Here is a 14008-nt window from a genome sequence, read left to right as displayed (position 1 = left end):
CTTCCTCGCCTTCCCTTGGGGCTCCTCTGGGCAGCCACTGCTGCCACCCCTGGTCTCTGAGTCCCCACCCCCACCCCCAAAAAGAGGTGCCTCCTCACACTGCCCCACAGGGGCCTGGGAATCACCTCCTGGCCAGCCCCAGAGATACCATTTGACAGGGGAGCTTGTAGCTAGGGTTGCTGCAACAAACAGCTGTGCAAGTCTTTGGGAGACAGAGAGGGCATCAGAGCAGGGACAGAAAGAAAGAGGGACAGAGGCCAATGTTCCTCATGGCACTCTTGACCATCATTCAAGGCACCCCAGGGTGCCACGGCACACTGGTTGGAAACCACTTCTATATAGCTAGCAAGCAAGCAAGCAAGCAAGCAAGCAAGCAAGCAAGCAAGCAAACAAACAAACAAACAAACAAACAAACAAACACACCTGCATGTAATCCCTAATGAGAGGGAGAGAGGGAGCAAGAAGAACAACACACCAATTGCTGGGAGGGAGTGCAAATCAAACTCGAAAGACCCTAAGCTGCAGGCAAAATGGAGCCATGGTGGCCCATATGCTGCACCCCCCCCATGCTCTGTGGGGAGCGTGAGATAAAATTCATTGCTGCAGTTAACGGTGGCATAAAACACATAATGGGAAGCAAACAGAGTCATTGACAGGCATAAACAGAGGGCGAGTCAAAGGTACCATTAACCGGAGGGGCTGCGGCATGCTATGACCTTCGCAGAAGGACATTCCACGGGTGTAGAGGAGGGGAATGCAGAAGAACATGAAAGGAGGGCGTTGAGCTCAGATAAAAAAAAGAGGATGATGTGGGGGGGGGATGGGGTATGGGAGCCCCACAGGCTGAAAAGGATTTATCTCTGCCAGAATTTGCTCCCTTGCTTCTTCTGGAGCATATCTGAGCCTCTCTGTATGTGGTTCATGCAGGAGCTAAATGAAATGTACCAGTGCTGTGCCAGAACATGTCCTTCAATTCATAGAAAAGTTTTTCTCCTGCAGAAGAGGGCTTCTATTTTTCTGCCTCTTTTACCGGGCACTCTCTCTCTTTCTCTCTCTCTCTTGTGGGCAGTGATGGAGGAAGTGGGGTGTGGCAGGTGCTGGCCACCCCGGGTCCAATCACTGAGGGGGAGTGTGTGACAAAATGTCAAATATATGAGTTAATAATAATAATAAAATAAAATAAATTGGGCTCATGAAACTTTTTAGTTCAGTCAATGAACGCAACGAAACATGGCTGGCACTGGGCACCACACCATGGGGGCTGGCACTTACTGCCCAAGCCACATGTCCCTCCTGGAAGTGATGTTGTGGCTTGAGCGCCTGCAGGCTTGGCGGTGCCTGAAGCAGAAACATGGATCTTGCATCTGCCCACCGCCTCTCCCTCAGCCTCCCTACAGCTTAGGGGGAGGCTGTGGAGAGGCTCCATGCAGCGCCCCCTTCCCCCATGGGTGGCTCGCCCCGCTCCTGGCTGCAGGACGTGTACGCCGCACCAGGCACCCGAGCAGCTAGCTACACCGCTGCTTGTGGGCAAGGAGGGATCATGCTTACATTATTGCTGCAAAGCAGCCCAGAGTTGTAGCACTGCTTCCTGATCTGGAAAAACAACAACCCATGGAAGGATCTATCTTACAATGTGGTCCCATGTTGTGGTGCAGTGGTCCACGGTCACAAGTGTGTATGTATATCAAAGACCTGTTAAAATTTCTGCAGCAGGGTTCCAGGGTTTCTACCTCTAGCGTTCTAGACCCAACCAGCATGAAAGAGGAGGTTTTAGCCACAGAGAAGTAGTCTTCTCACCCTTTGTGATGATTGGAGCCAATCAGAGTGAAATGCGGTGAGTCAGCCACTGAGGATTGGCTCCTAGGATAACTCCAGAGAAGGCACTCAGGAAGAACACTGAGGAGTTGCTGTTCTGTGTGCCTCAAAGCTAAGCAGTTTCATGAGAATGGCGTGCAAGCTCTATTACATACAATGGAACTTCAGGAAAAGCAATTATGTTCTGGAAGAAGATATTGGAGCACTCCAAACCATTTCCCAAGTATGTGCACAGGAAATGGTAGGTCCAGCTGAAGGGTAACACAGTTGATCATTGCAATGCATCCCTAATTATTATTATTGCAACTGTAAGATTATTGTAGGAAATCAGCCCTGAGTGCTCACTGGAAGTATAGATCCTGAAGCTGAGGCTCCAATACTTTGGCCACCTCATGAGAAGAGAAGACTTCCTGGAAAAGACCCTGATGTTGGGGAAGATGGAGGGCACAAGGAGAAGGGGACGACAGAGGACGAGATGGTTGGACAGTGTAATCGAAGCTACCAACATGAATTTGACCAAACTGTGGGAGGCAGTGGAAGACAGAAGTGTCTGGCGTGCTCTGGTCCATAGGGTCATGAAGAGTCGGACACGACTAAACAACAACAAAAGATTATCGTATAATCTTAGAAAAGAGCATAACTCTGTGAGGCCATGGCTATGACAATTGTGAAGGGGCCATGCATTTCTGAATTACACTACAACTACACTATTGGTCCTGTGGACTTTAGCTGAAGTATGGGAAGATGATGGGACTGGCTACCCAGTACCTAAAATCTGTGTACCACTGATGTTGGTTTTAAGGATCGGTCCTTACCAGAGGTCCATCAGCCCCTTATGTCAAGAGTCCACTGATGTTTAAATGTTTAACTCAGAGATGGGGAACATCTGCACCCCTCCAGATGTTGCTGGACTACAATTCTTACCATCCCATGTCACCGACCATGCTAGCCACTGGGAGTTGTAGTCCAACAATGTATGGATGGCCACAGCATTCCCATCCCTGGTTTAACTCAAAGAAGTACCACCATCAACCCGTCCAATTTGGTTCAAATTTTGCTTTTAGCAAACCTTTTGGACAAATTCATGGAGAGTAAGGCTGTCAGCCTCTACTGGCATGATGGCTATGCTCTGCCTCCATGGCCACAGGCTGTATCCTGAGTACCAGTTGTGGGGAATCACAGGCAAGGAGAAATGCTGGTGTGGGAGACCAGGATGCTGGACTAGATGGGACATTGGCCTGAGACGTTGACTCTTCTTATATTTTTGGTAGCACACTGATGTAAAACTTGTATGTTAAAGTGCCAAGGAAAGATAGCAACAAGGGAGCAAGCCAGAGGAATGAAGGAAGTTGAAGGTTTGTTCTTTTTCTTGGAATAGGATGGGGGATGCTGGGTGTGTGTGTGTTTCTTGGTCATCATTTGAATGGAAGAACCAACTCTCTGGCATCTGACAGCCGCCATCAGATGAAGTAACATTTATTCAAATGAGGATTATTGTGCTCGTTAATAATGTTCCCCGTGGCTCCTTTGGTCCTTACATGAATCCATCTGTTGCTAAGTGATGGAAAATGAACCCATTAATGGCCAAGGCCTTTTCAGTCAATATAGGGAATCAATTCTGACTGATGAAGAGGGGAGGGACTCAAATGTGAAAATAAGTGTGGGGAGCATTGGGTGGGTGGGAATTAAGAATGCAATAGCCTTCCAAAGCCATTGAGGAATGCTAAGATGTTTATCACTTGATATTTATCAGTGCTAGCTACGATGCCTGTGCTCTGTTCCCATGACTGGAAGCAGCAATGCTTCTGAATGCCAGTTACTGGAAACCACAGGTGGGGAGGGTTCGGCTTGCAGGTTTCTCACAGGCATCTGGTTGGCCACTGTGAGAAGAGGATTCTGAGCCAGATGGGCCACTGGTCTGACCCAGCAAGCTCTTCTAATGGTCTTATGCAGGGGAGCCGAAAGGGTGTTCTCTTCCTGTGCAACATATCAAGATGGGGCAAGTAGGAAGATAAAAAGGTAAAGGTACCCCTGTCCATTAGGTCCAGTCATGGACGACTCTGGGGTTGCGCACTCATCTTGCTCTATAGGCCGAGGGAGCCGGTGTTTGTGCGCAGACATGTGGCCAGCATGACTAAGCCGCTTCTGGTGAACCAGAGCAGCGCACGGAAACGCCGTTTACCTTCCCGCTGGAGCAGTACCTATTTATCTACTTGCACTTTGACGTGCTTTCGAACTGCTAGGTGGGCAGGAGCTGGGACTGAACAATGGGAGCTCACCCCGTTGCGGGGATTCAAACCACTGACCTTCTGATCGGCAAGCTAGAAATTAAATGAATGAATGAATGAATGAATGAATGAATGAATAAGCACTTTAAATAGTTGTGGCTCCCCCCACAGAATCCTGGGAGCTGTAGTTTGTTGAGGGTGCTGAGAATTGTTAGAAAAGCCCTATTCCCTTCTGGAGCTCCCATTTCCAGAGTTCTCTGTGTTGATCATTGAACCACTCTGGGAACTGTAGTTCTGAGAGGGATAATAGGGGCCTCCTAACAACTCCCAGCACCCATAGCAAACTACAGCTCCCAGAATTCTTTGGAAGAAGTGGTATCTTAGCGCTTTAAATGCATGGTGCATTCACGTGTACATATGATGCCTGCCTACCCATGGATGTAGTGTGTCCCTTGCCTGAAAATAAACACAATCAAATACAGATCTTATTTCTTAGCAGGCATGCACAGGATGGTGTCACAGGTGGCATTTGTAATGGTGCATGTGGTGTCCGTCTGCTTGCTCAGATCTAGCTCTGCAGTTTTATAAATGTTTGGGGCATTCTCCCCCCACCTCCCCTCATCGCTGGAGAAATCTGCTTCATTAACACAACACTTTCCAAATTGCTTTCTTGTAAGCCATGCTGTGACTTCCCCCCTAAGGTACCAGGTTACAGCTTACTCCACTATGTGTATATATATTTGCTAAGGAAGTTAACAAGCTTTTTAGTATTGGTTATTGAGTCCGTGACTCTAACAAGTTCATCAGTACTGTTGGAAGGGGACAGGGGCAGTGTGTGTCATCCTATTGTTCTCTGAGGTCAGCAATTTGAAGTTGAGATCACCTGGGAGCGGACCTTTCTCATGAACAGCAGGTATGGTAATTAAAAGGCAAAATCCAGGCATATGCTTAAGAGAAGGAACAGCTAACTCGCCCACTCCTCCTGCAACTGACCAATCGCTTGGCGTTGTCCACTTAGCATTTAGTTTTGTTCAAAAATGTCTCAGACTATTACACTGAGAAATCTTGTAACAGAGCAAGGCACGGATACAGCTGCTGGTGGAGGATTTCTTTGTTAGGCAGATTACTGGCTGACATCTCAGGATGGCCAGTTCATTGATGAGTTTGAAAATGGTCTCCAAGCAGCTGGAGAGCTCTCTAAAGCGTTTAGAGTTGGGGTGGAGAATGGTGATCTGGGGAACATGTATAGCCCTTGGACTAATTTCATGTGTTTCTCACGGTCATCCTGCTCTTCACACACTGGAGAGCCACTCCTGCTTTCCACAGCCTCCCCTTGGGAATTGTTTCAGATCATTCAGATCCCAGACTCGCAAAGTGGCACAGGGTTGGCAGGGCGGCGTGAGAAGGATGCAACAGCCATATGCCCTTCAAGCCCAGCCCAAACCATGGGCCTCGGGGGATCTGCCCACCAAGGGCTGTGTCAGCCAGCTGGGCTGCCCCCCATGTGGGCAGGCAGATGGCGCAGTGTGGCCCCAACTGGCTCTGGTGGGGGATTGCTCCAGCAGTGTCTGTGGCAGTGGCTGGGCTGGCACGGTGGGCTCTGTTCACCCTCTACTCCCTACTCCCTAGTGTGTGTCTGTCTGCCCCGGGCACTGGCAAACAATGCTACACCACTGGACTAACAGATAGACTGGGAGAAACACTTTGTGGTTTGCTGCTAACTACCAACCTCTTCCTCTTCTTGTCTCTTGCATGAAGATGCCATGAAAGTTAGCTCCAGTGTACATGAATCTGAAGCCATCCTTGTAAATATGAAGTTACTTGAAAGTATCTTTTTTTCTTTACCAATAGGACTTCTGTGTCCCTTGTTTTTCCCTTTTAAGAAATGCTAGCAATGTGTGAATAAGACAGAATGGGTGGGGAGACGTTGTAGCTCCAGGTAGCTCCAGCTTCTACGCCTTTTAACTCTGATATATATATTTATATACTATAAGCCAACCAATTTTAATTTTTAAAATTGATGTTACTTTGTGTCTTCTCCCACATACACATATCCCTTATATGTAGGTGCATATTGATAAAAATATTGCAAAAAAGGAAAAGAAAACAAGCAACCTTGGGGCAACATTTCACTGATGTGCACATGTCTGCCTGCATGGGTTCTGCCAGATGTCTTGTTTATTCAGCATTCATCCAGATTTGCTTGCACAAAGCTTTCATGGAATATGTCATCGGCTCTCTATTGAGCCTTTATTCTGATTGTGTTGCAGAGAGGTTATACAGTGGTGCCCCGCAAGACGAATGCCTCGCAAGACGGAAAACTCGCTAGACGAAAGGGTTTTCCGTTTTTTGAGCTGCTTCGCAAGACGAATTTCCCTATGGGCTTGCTTCGCAAGACGAAAAACGAAAACGTCTTGCAAGTTTGTTTCCTTTTTCTTAACACCGTTAATACAGTTGCGACTTGACTTCGAGGAGCAACTCTTAGAACGCGGTGTGGTAGCCTTTTTTGAGGTTTTTGAAGACTTTGGTGATTTTTGAAGCTTTTCCAAAACTTCTTTTAAACTTTTAAAACTTTTTTGGGGGTTTTTGGATTTTGGGTTGGGGTGTTTGGAATTCAAGGACTTGGTGTTGGGGAGGGGTTTGCAAGAATCTGGAAGCTTGTGTGTTTTTTTTCTGCATTTTTATGATTTTCTGTGACCATTGGGCCACTCTGCTGTTTTTTTAAAAAAATTCTGGATTTGAATTTATGTGTGGTGGGTGGCTGGGGGAACAGTTGAGGAGGTGTTTGCAAGAATCTGGAAGCTTGTGTGGTTTTTTTCTGAATTTTTATGATTTTCTGTGACCATTGGGCCACTCTGCTGTTTTTTTAAAAAAATTCTGGATTTGAATTTCTGTGTGGTGGGTGGTTGGGGGAACAGTTGAGGAGGGGGTTCTTCAGCAAGAAGCAAAGAGTGGAAGAGGAACCTTCTTCGAGTTGTCCCCCAGAGTCTTAGAAAATGTACTGTACACTTTGTTGATTTTTAAATGTTTTTCTGTCATGTTTAGAAACTTAATTTATTGTTCCTTCAATTTTTGAAATGCTCTTTACAGTATGTGTGACTTTAAAGAGCACTTAATAAACTCTTGTTGTACCAAATTTGGCTTTGTTTGGACTTTTTTTGACCATAGGAACGCATTAATTGGATTTCAATGCATTCCTATGGGATTTCGTGCTTCGCAAGACGAAAAATTCGCTAGACGAAAAAACTCGCAGAACGAATTAATTTCGTCTTGCGAGGCACCACTGTATATGAATCCTGCATTCACCTTGATTTGCTTGAAGAGTGCTTATACATCTTCCCATTCATCATTTGTTTATTCCACACTTTCTATAAATTTCCCTGTCACTTTCCTAACTGCAAAAAGTATCTTTAAAAAGTGGACTTTTTTGCATTAGGATGACAGAGCTCTTTAATTGGCTAAAATTGCACAAGCAAAAAAAAGAGAGAGAGGGAAAATCCCCCTTTATGCAAAGTTTAACAATTTTGAATACAGTGGTACCTCGGGTTACATACGCTTCAGGTTACATACGCTTCTGGTTACAGACTCCACTAACCGAGAAATAGTACCTCGAGTTAAGAACCTTGCTTCAGGATGAGAACAGAAATCGTGCTCCAGCGGCGCGGCAGCAGCAGGAGGCCCCATTAGCTAAAGTGGTGCTTCAGGTTAAGAACAGTTTCAGGTTAAGAACGGACCTCCGGAACAAATTAAGTACTTAACCCGAGGTACCACTGTATGTAATATTATTCTAGTGCACCAAGAAAGCTCTCTGTTTCTCCCAAACATGCAAAACATTTCTTTGACCATAAGATTTTATTGCTGGCATTATTTTTTTTACCATTACCTAAGTTCGCCAGGCATTCTGCAACCAAACATCTACAGCAGACAGAATGCATTTCTTCCAAAAATAATAAAAATAAAATAAAATGCCTCAAATATGTGTGGCGATGAGAAAATTATTTGCTAAACATTGGTGTTCTGTTTTAACATATTGTCTAGACAGTCATAATAGGAACATTGCTAGCTTCAAAAACAACATTTCTCTAGTTATTTCCCTGATCGCTGTAACTATCAACCATAACTACCTGCAACACTTTGGGAATTTTGATGTAGTCTGTCTATGGAGGGGGCAATAGATTGACAATTGTCAGTTTTCCAATGTGGTATCATACAGATGTTATGGGCCACAGCTATCATCTGTTACCATTGCCCATGCTGACTTGAACTGGTGGCAGTGCTTGTCCAGAACATCTGGAGGGCACCAGGTTCAGTAAGGCAAGTGTTTTGGAATATTTCCTAGACAGTATGTCAGATTGCTGGTATTTAGAGCACACATAATGCCTAGGAATAAAGTTATGGTATGCTACCACCAAATGCCCAGAAGGTGTATAGAGCAACCTTGTCATGTCTTGTTTATTTGTCTATGGCCATGTCTCTCCTTTACCCATCATCAATGACCCATCAAATGGGTTAGAATGTATCTACCTCATCCTTTAGGGTGAGCAGTATTGGTTGCTGAAACAGCTAAACACATCCAAGAGGAGAGTGCAGTGGAGTCTAATATTACAAAAGCACTCATTTCCAGCAACCACCCTAAACAGAAAAACAGGAGAAAGATGTACTTGAAAGATTGCCTCACCCCTTATCTATTGAACTGAACACTGTGCTCTCTAGTGAGAACCTCTTGCAGTTGCCATCTTATCAGGAGGTCCACTATGTACGAAGTAGGAAATGGGCCTCGAATGTGGTGTCACCTGCTCTTCAGAAATAGACAGACACTGTCTCCTTCATCATTTTGGTGCCTACCGAAGATCTTCCTTTTCAACAAACCTTCTAAATCGAGAATTTAATATGTTTTAAAGATGTTTTATCACTTGTTATTTGATGTCCTGGGTTCCTTTGGGAGGAAGGGTGGGATATACTTCTAATAAATAAATATTTCTCAGTATTTTATTCACTTCTCAGCTCTCTTCATGTGTGGAGTCTCTTCCTTTCCCTGTAGATACTAGATTGTCTCCAAAGTAACTCAACGTAACTCATTCCACCAGGACTAGGATTTCTGCTTGTGCAATGGAACCCCACCCCTGACCCTCACCACTAAATCTGTTAGTGGATTCCCCCCACCCCAACCCTCCAGATTAGATCTGTGTATCTGTTGATGGTGAAGGGTGAATATATGAACATCAGAGGACCCTCCTGGATTGGGACATCTGTTCCAGCATCCTCTTCTCACAGTGGCCAAGCAGATAACTTGTAAGAAACTTGAAAGCAGGACCTAAGCAGAAGAGCACTCGCCCTTCCTGTGGCTCCCAGAAGCTGGCATTCAAAAGCATCACCTCCTCTGACCAGGGAGGCAGAGGAAAGACATCCTGGCTAGTAGTCATTGTTAGCCATACCCTCCAAGAAGAGGGTGGGGGGAGTTCCACTGCTCCAGCACAAAACCTTCTGCTGATGGGACGTGTTAGCTGAATACCTCCCTGCCTATTTATCTGTCACTCTCTCTCAGCTTCCCAACAGCCAGAAAAGCCATTCCGGATGTGTGTAACCCACCCATACCAAGTTAGATATGTTGGGGCATTTCAGAAGATAAACCATAGCCAATGGGTTCGTTCAGCCTCACATCTCTGGTCAAATGTCAACGAGAGAAGCAGGGTGAAGAGGGCACCCCCTGGCCCTGACCCATTTCCCTTCTGGCCTCTTCTTCCCCACTCTGTGACCCACATGACCAACCTTGCTCCTTTTCCTCCTGAGATCTGAATCTGCTCCACTGACACCAGCCCCTCACTGGAACTCTTGAGCCCCATCAAGAAAGAGCCAGTTGAAAGCTGAACAGATGAAGGATTTACTGCCTGTGAACAAGTGTTCCAATTGAATTAGGCAGCATTAAACATTTTCAGATAATTAGGAACAGACGCCCATTACAAAAGCGAAACAGGGGAAGAGGGGGCTTTTGAAAAGCGATCCAAGCTCTTTGGCATGCCAGCCAGGGGGACGGATTTCAAAGATGACTTCTGAGGGTTTTCAGATGCTTTGAGTGCAATACATCCTGGGCTCTCCACATCACCAAAGATTCCTGTCCGCATCTGTCCCCTTCTCCTCTCCTCTTCTCTGCTCTTATTCTGTTTCATTGTTATAAGATGTGTGTGTGTGTGCGTGCATGTGAATGCATGTGCGCTTTAAAAGTCTTCCTCACAAAAGGATCAGACCACAAAGTCTCCCATGGAGAGAGTCACCTCCTTGAAGGCAACTCCTTTCTTCTCCAGCCAAATGGCACCTCCACAGCGCTAGAACAGAAAGGAATGACTGATTTCCCCTCTAATCCAGCCAGGGTGTTTGTCTCTTGTGAAGCCTGGAGCCACTTGTGAAGAGACTTGCTTGTTTGTGACACCCACACACCCACACCACTCAATTCTCAAGCTATTTGAAGCCTGTTGGGTCACTGGTTGGCAAGACAATATCTTCAGAGCTTCTTGGCATTTCAGAAATTTCTTTCTGTGCACACAGAGCTTAACATGCCTCCTGGAAATGATGGATCAGGCATGCTGATTTTATTCATGCCCAGATGCTTCTCCAGAGAGGATGAGAATGAGGAAGCCTGGAAGAGACAATGATTCATTTTGGGTTGACTTCTGCTTACAGGGTAGACCACAGTCAAGTGGTGGTTAATTTTTCAAAAGTGGGTGAGAAAGCCCCTGTCTATTTTCAGATTTTGCCTTAATATGCAGAAATCATCCATTTGCCAAATGAAACATGCTTCTGTGAGAAGGACCCCTTATGCAACCTTAAAACTACATGATCCATATTGCAGTGTGAGGATGAGTGATTGACACACAAGCATAAATGTTGATGACTAGGAGTACAGGGCAAGGCACTTTGGGTGCAGTTGTGAGCTGCCATACCTTAAATGTTGTCAACTGCCTGCTTCAGTTAAAGTTACGAATGTTTTGTGCATAAATTCTCTGGGAAACCTGTCTTTGAGCAACAGTGCAAGTGGGAGAAGCAAATGCAATCAGTTCCAGTGAACTGCTTAAAACCAGAGCCCATTTATTGTATCCATTGCTAATAATAACAACAATAAAAATAATAATGTGTCTACTGGAGAAAAAAGCTTCAACTTTCATGGGTGTGTTCATTACCTTTGAGGTCATCTAGTCCAAATCCCTGTTCTGTGAAAGATGGAACGATGACATCCTTGACCAGTAGATACTCAGCCTGTGATGGAATACCTCCAGAAAAGTACAGCCAACTTGGCATAATCTTCAGTCTCTCACTTCTGTAAGGCACCAACAGTTTCTTGAAACCTGACACATTGCAGCTCACCTGGCACCTGTTTGGGGTGCAGAAGGCCAAGAAGCTGGCAGGCTGCAAATGGCTGATCTTCCGTGCATCTCTCACCAGCTTGCCACGAAAATCCGCTTGGATCAAATTGAACTGCCATTGAGAAGGGGAACCCCGCTGTGGGCTGCTCAGCTTTAATTACAAGCTTTTTTTGATGGCACTGAGGAATAATCCGAACACTTGTGAGTCAGGTTTTTTTTAATGGAGAAAGGAAGATCCAGAAAAACATAAAAGGGGATGGAGAGCTCAGGGGAAGTAGGGAGGTGTGCAGTATCATAATCTCTTCCCCAAACCACATGGGGTGGAGGAAGAACTGTGGTCACACAGTCAAGTCTAAACTAAGCCAAATGAAAGCTCGATATATATCTCATTTTAAGGGGGGGTGTCCCCATAACAGTTAGGGTGCCTCCAGGCTGTCACTATGGCCCCTATGCATTTAAAGCACTCTGATACAGGGAACCAGGCAGAGGGCCTTCTTGGTAGTGGCACCTGCCCTGTGGAATGCCCTCCCACCAGATGTCAAAGAGAAAAATAACTACCAAACTTTTAGAAGATATCTGAAGGCAGCCCTGTTTAGGAAAGTTTTTAATGTTTAATAGGTTATTGTATTTTAGTGTTTTGTTGGAAGCCGCCCAGAGTGGCTGGGGAAACCCAGCCAGATGGGCAGGGTATAAATAATAAATTATTATTATTATTATTATTTAAACAGTCATGGTTTCCCTGAAAGAATCGCAGGAAGTGTAGTTTGTTAAGGGTGCTGAGAGTTGTTAGGAGATGCCTAGTTCCCTCACAGAGCTACCATTCCCAGAGTAGCTTAACAATCCATTCCTCTTCCCAGGAAACTCTGGGAATGGTAGCCATGAGAAGGAAATAGCTCTCCCCAAGCAACTCTCAGCAGCCTTAACAAACTACAGTTCCCAGGATTCTCTGGGGGAAACCACGACTACTTAAAGTGGCATGATATTACTTTAAAATGTATAGCACAGATGGGGTGTATTTTGGGAGGGGCAGAGGATCCAAGCGCATGCTGAAACTTTAGGTCTGTGTGATTAAAGTGGGTTAAAGAGGCATGATCAAAGTTCAAGGACATATTCCATTCAGGGATGATATGAAGCAGAGCCGACTTGAGCAGAGAGGGAGTGGCCACGGCTGGAGAGAGACTCGAAGGCCAAATTGAGAAGCTAGCATTTTTTTCCATTTTACTGAGAAACAACCTAACTTGCATTTTCCAAGCCAAATGTGACTCAAAACAATAATATCTTTAGAAACGGAAGCTTCTCCAAATTTTGTGATGCAATTCTCAAGGCAGAAAATGTGTAAGAGATTGCATATGTTATGGGGAAAACAGCGTAGAAAAGTGTGTGCATTATGAGAAATCTGCACGTAGATGCTGATGAGTTTTCATGGGGATTAAACCTCTCCCCCCAAAAAAACAACAACCCCCCCTGCAAGTTCCTGAAGAAACTTAAGCCTGGAAAAAACAAGAAAGTAAGAGAACCAGGCATAGACAGATTCATCCATTCCTACTTAGGAACATCCATTGTGAGTCTCTCTCTCTCTCCCCCCCCCCCAAATTACCTGTAATAACACCCAACAATGTTATCCACACAAGTCAACTGCCACCCTGCCATGCACCTTATGCGCAGAAAAAGATTCCCCCCCCCCCTTTACCAGGCAGATCCATTGTGTGGCAGATAAACCCATTTAATTGTTTGTAATAACAGTCATTCGAGAGTGTACAGGAACGGTGAGTTAGGCAGAAGTATAGGTGTTCTTGAGTAAATAATTACATGAGACTGAAATGGGGTGGAGGTGGAGTGGGTGGGGCAGAAGGAAGAGAAGCGGTTGCTATTCTCCCTCCCTAAAGGGTCCCTGGCCTTTAAACATGGCATTGATAAACCACAGGGATTCCCACCCCTTCTTTTAAACTTCCCCCCACAAAATGGTGGGATGGTGAGGAAGAGAGGGTGACATTTGACTAAGGCCACATTCACTCCCTACATTTAAAGCACTATGATACCACTTTAAACAGCCATGGCTCCCCAGAAAAGAATCCTGTCATCCATTAAGGGTGCTGAGATTTTGTGAGGAGACCTCTGTTCCCCTCCCACAGCTGCAATTCAAGGACCCTCGTACCTACGGGACCGCCTCTCCTGTTATGCTCCACGGAGGACCTTACAGTCTACTAACAACACCTTGAAGATCACGGGCCCCAGGGAAAGTAGACTGGCCTCGACTAGAGCCAGGGCCTTTTCGGTCATGGCCCCAGCCTGGTGGAACACTCTCCCACAAGAGACCAGGGCCCTGTGGGATTTGACATCTTTCCGCAGGGACTGCAAGACGGAGCTGTTCCGCCAGGCCTTTGGGCAGGATGCAGTTTGACTTACTTTCCTTTGTATAAAATAAGCCCGAAGGAGGCCCCCAACCCACTCACAGGTCCTTGTATGATCAGTGGAAACAGTTGGTTCTGGCAAGTATTAACCACTCTCAATTCCAACCTGATAAATATGTCAGGAGTGCTCTGATGGTGTTTCCTGCTTGGCAGGGGGTTGGACTCAATGGCCCTTGTGGTCTCTTCCAACTCTATG

The 14008-nt window shown here is 45.7% G+C and overlaps 1 long non-coding RNA gene across 1 annotated transcript in view; it reads left to right on the top strand.

Moving 5' to 3' along the window:
• Positions 1-12086, top strand: part of LOC308464377 — a 532762-nt gene extending 520676 nt beyond the window's left edge. Inside the window, exon 3 of the long non-coding RNA XR_013979968.1 lies at positions 12059-12086. This is a non-coding gene — a long non-coding RNA (uncharacterized lncRNA). The remainder of the gene's footprint in view (positions 1-12058) is intronic.
• Positions 12087-14008: the final 1922 nt, after the last annotated feature.

The sequence above is a fragment of the Podarcis pityusensis genome (genome assembly GCF_964106645.2).
Source record: "Podarcis pityusensis genome assembly, chromosome: 15".
NCBI lineage: Eukaryota > Metazoa > Chordata > Lepidosauria > Squamata > Lacertidae > Podarcis > Podarcis pityusensis.
The sequence above is the reverse complement of the archived record's forward strand: the minus strand, read 5'-3'. Positions and strand labels throughout refer to the sequence as shown.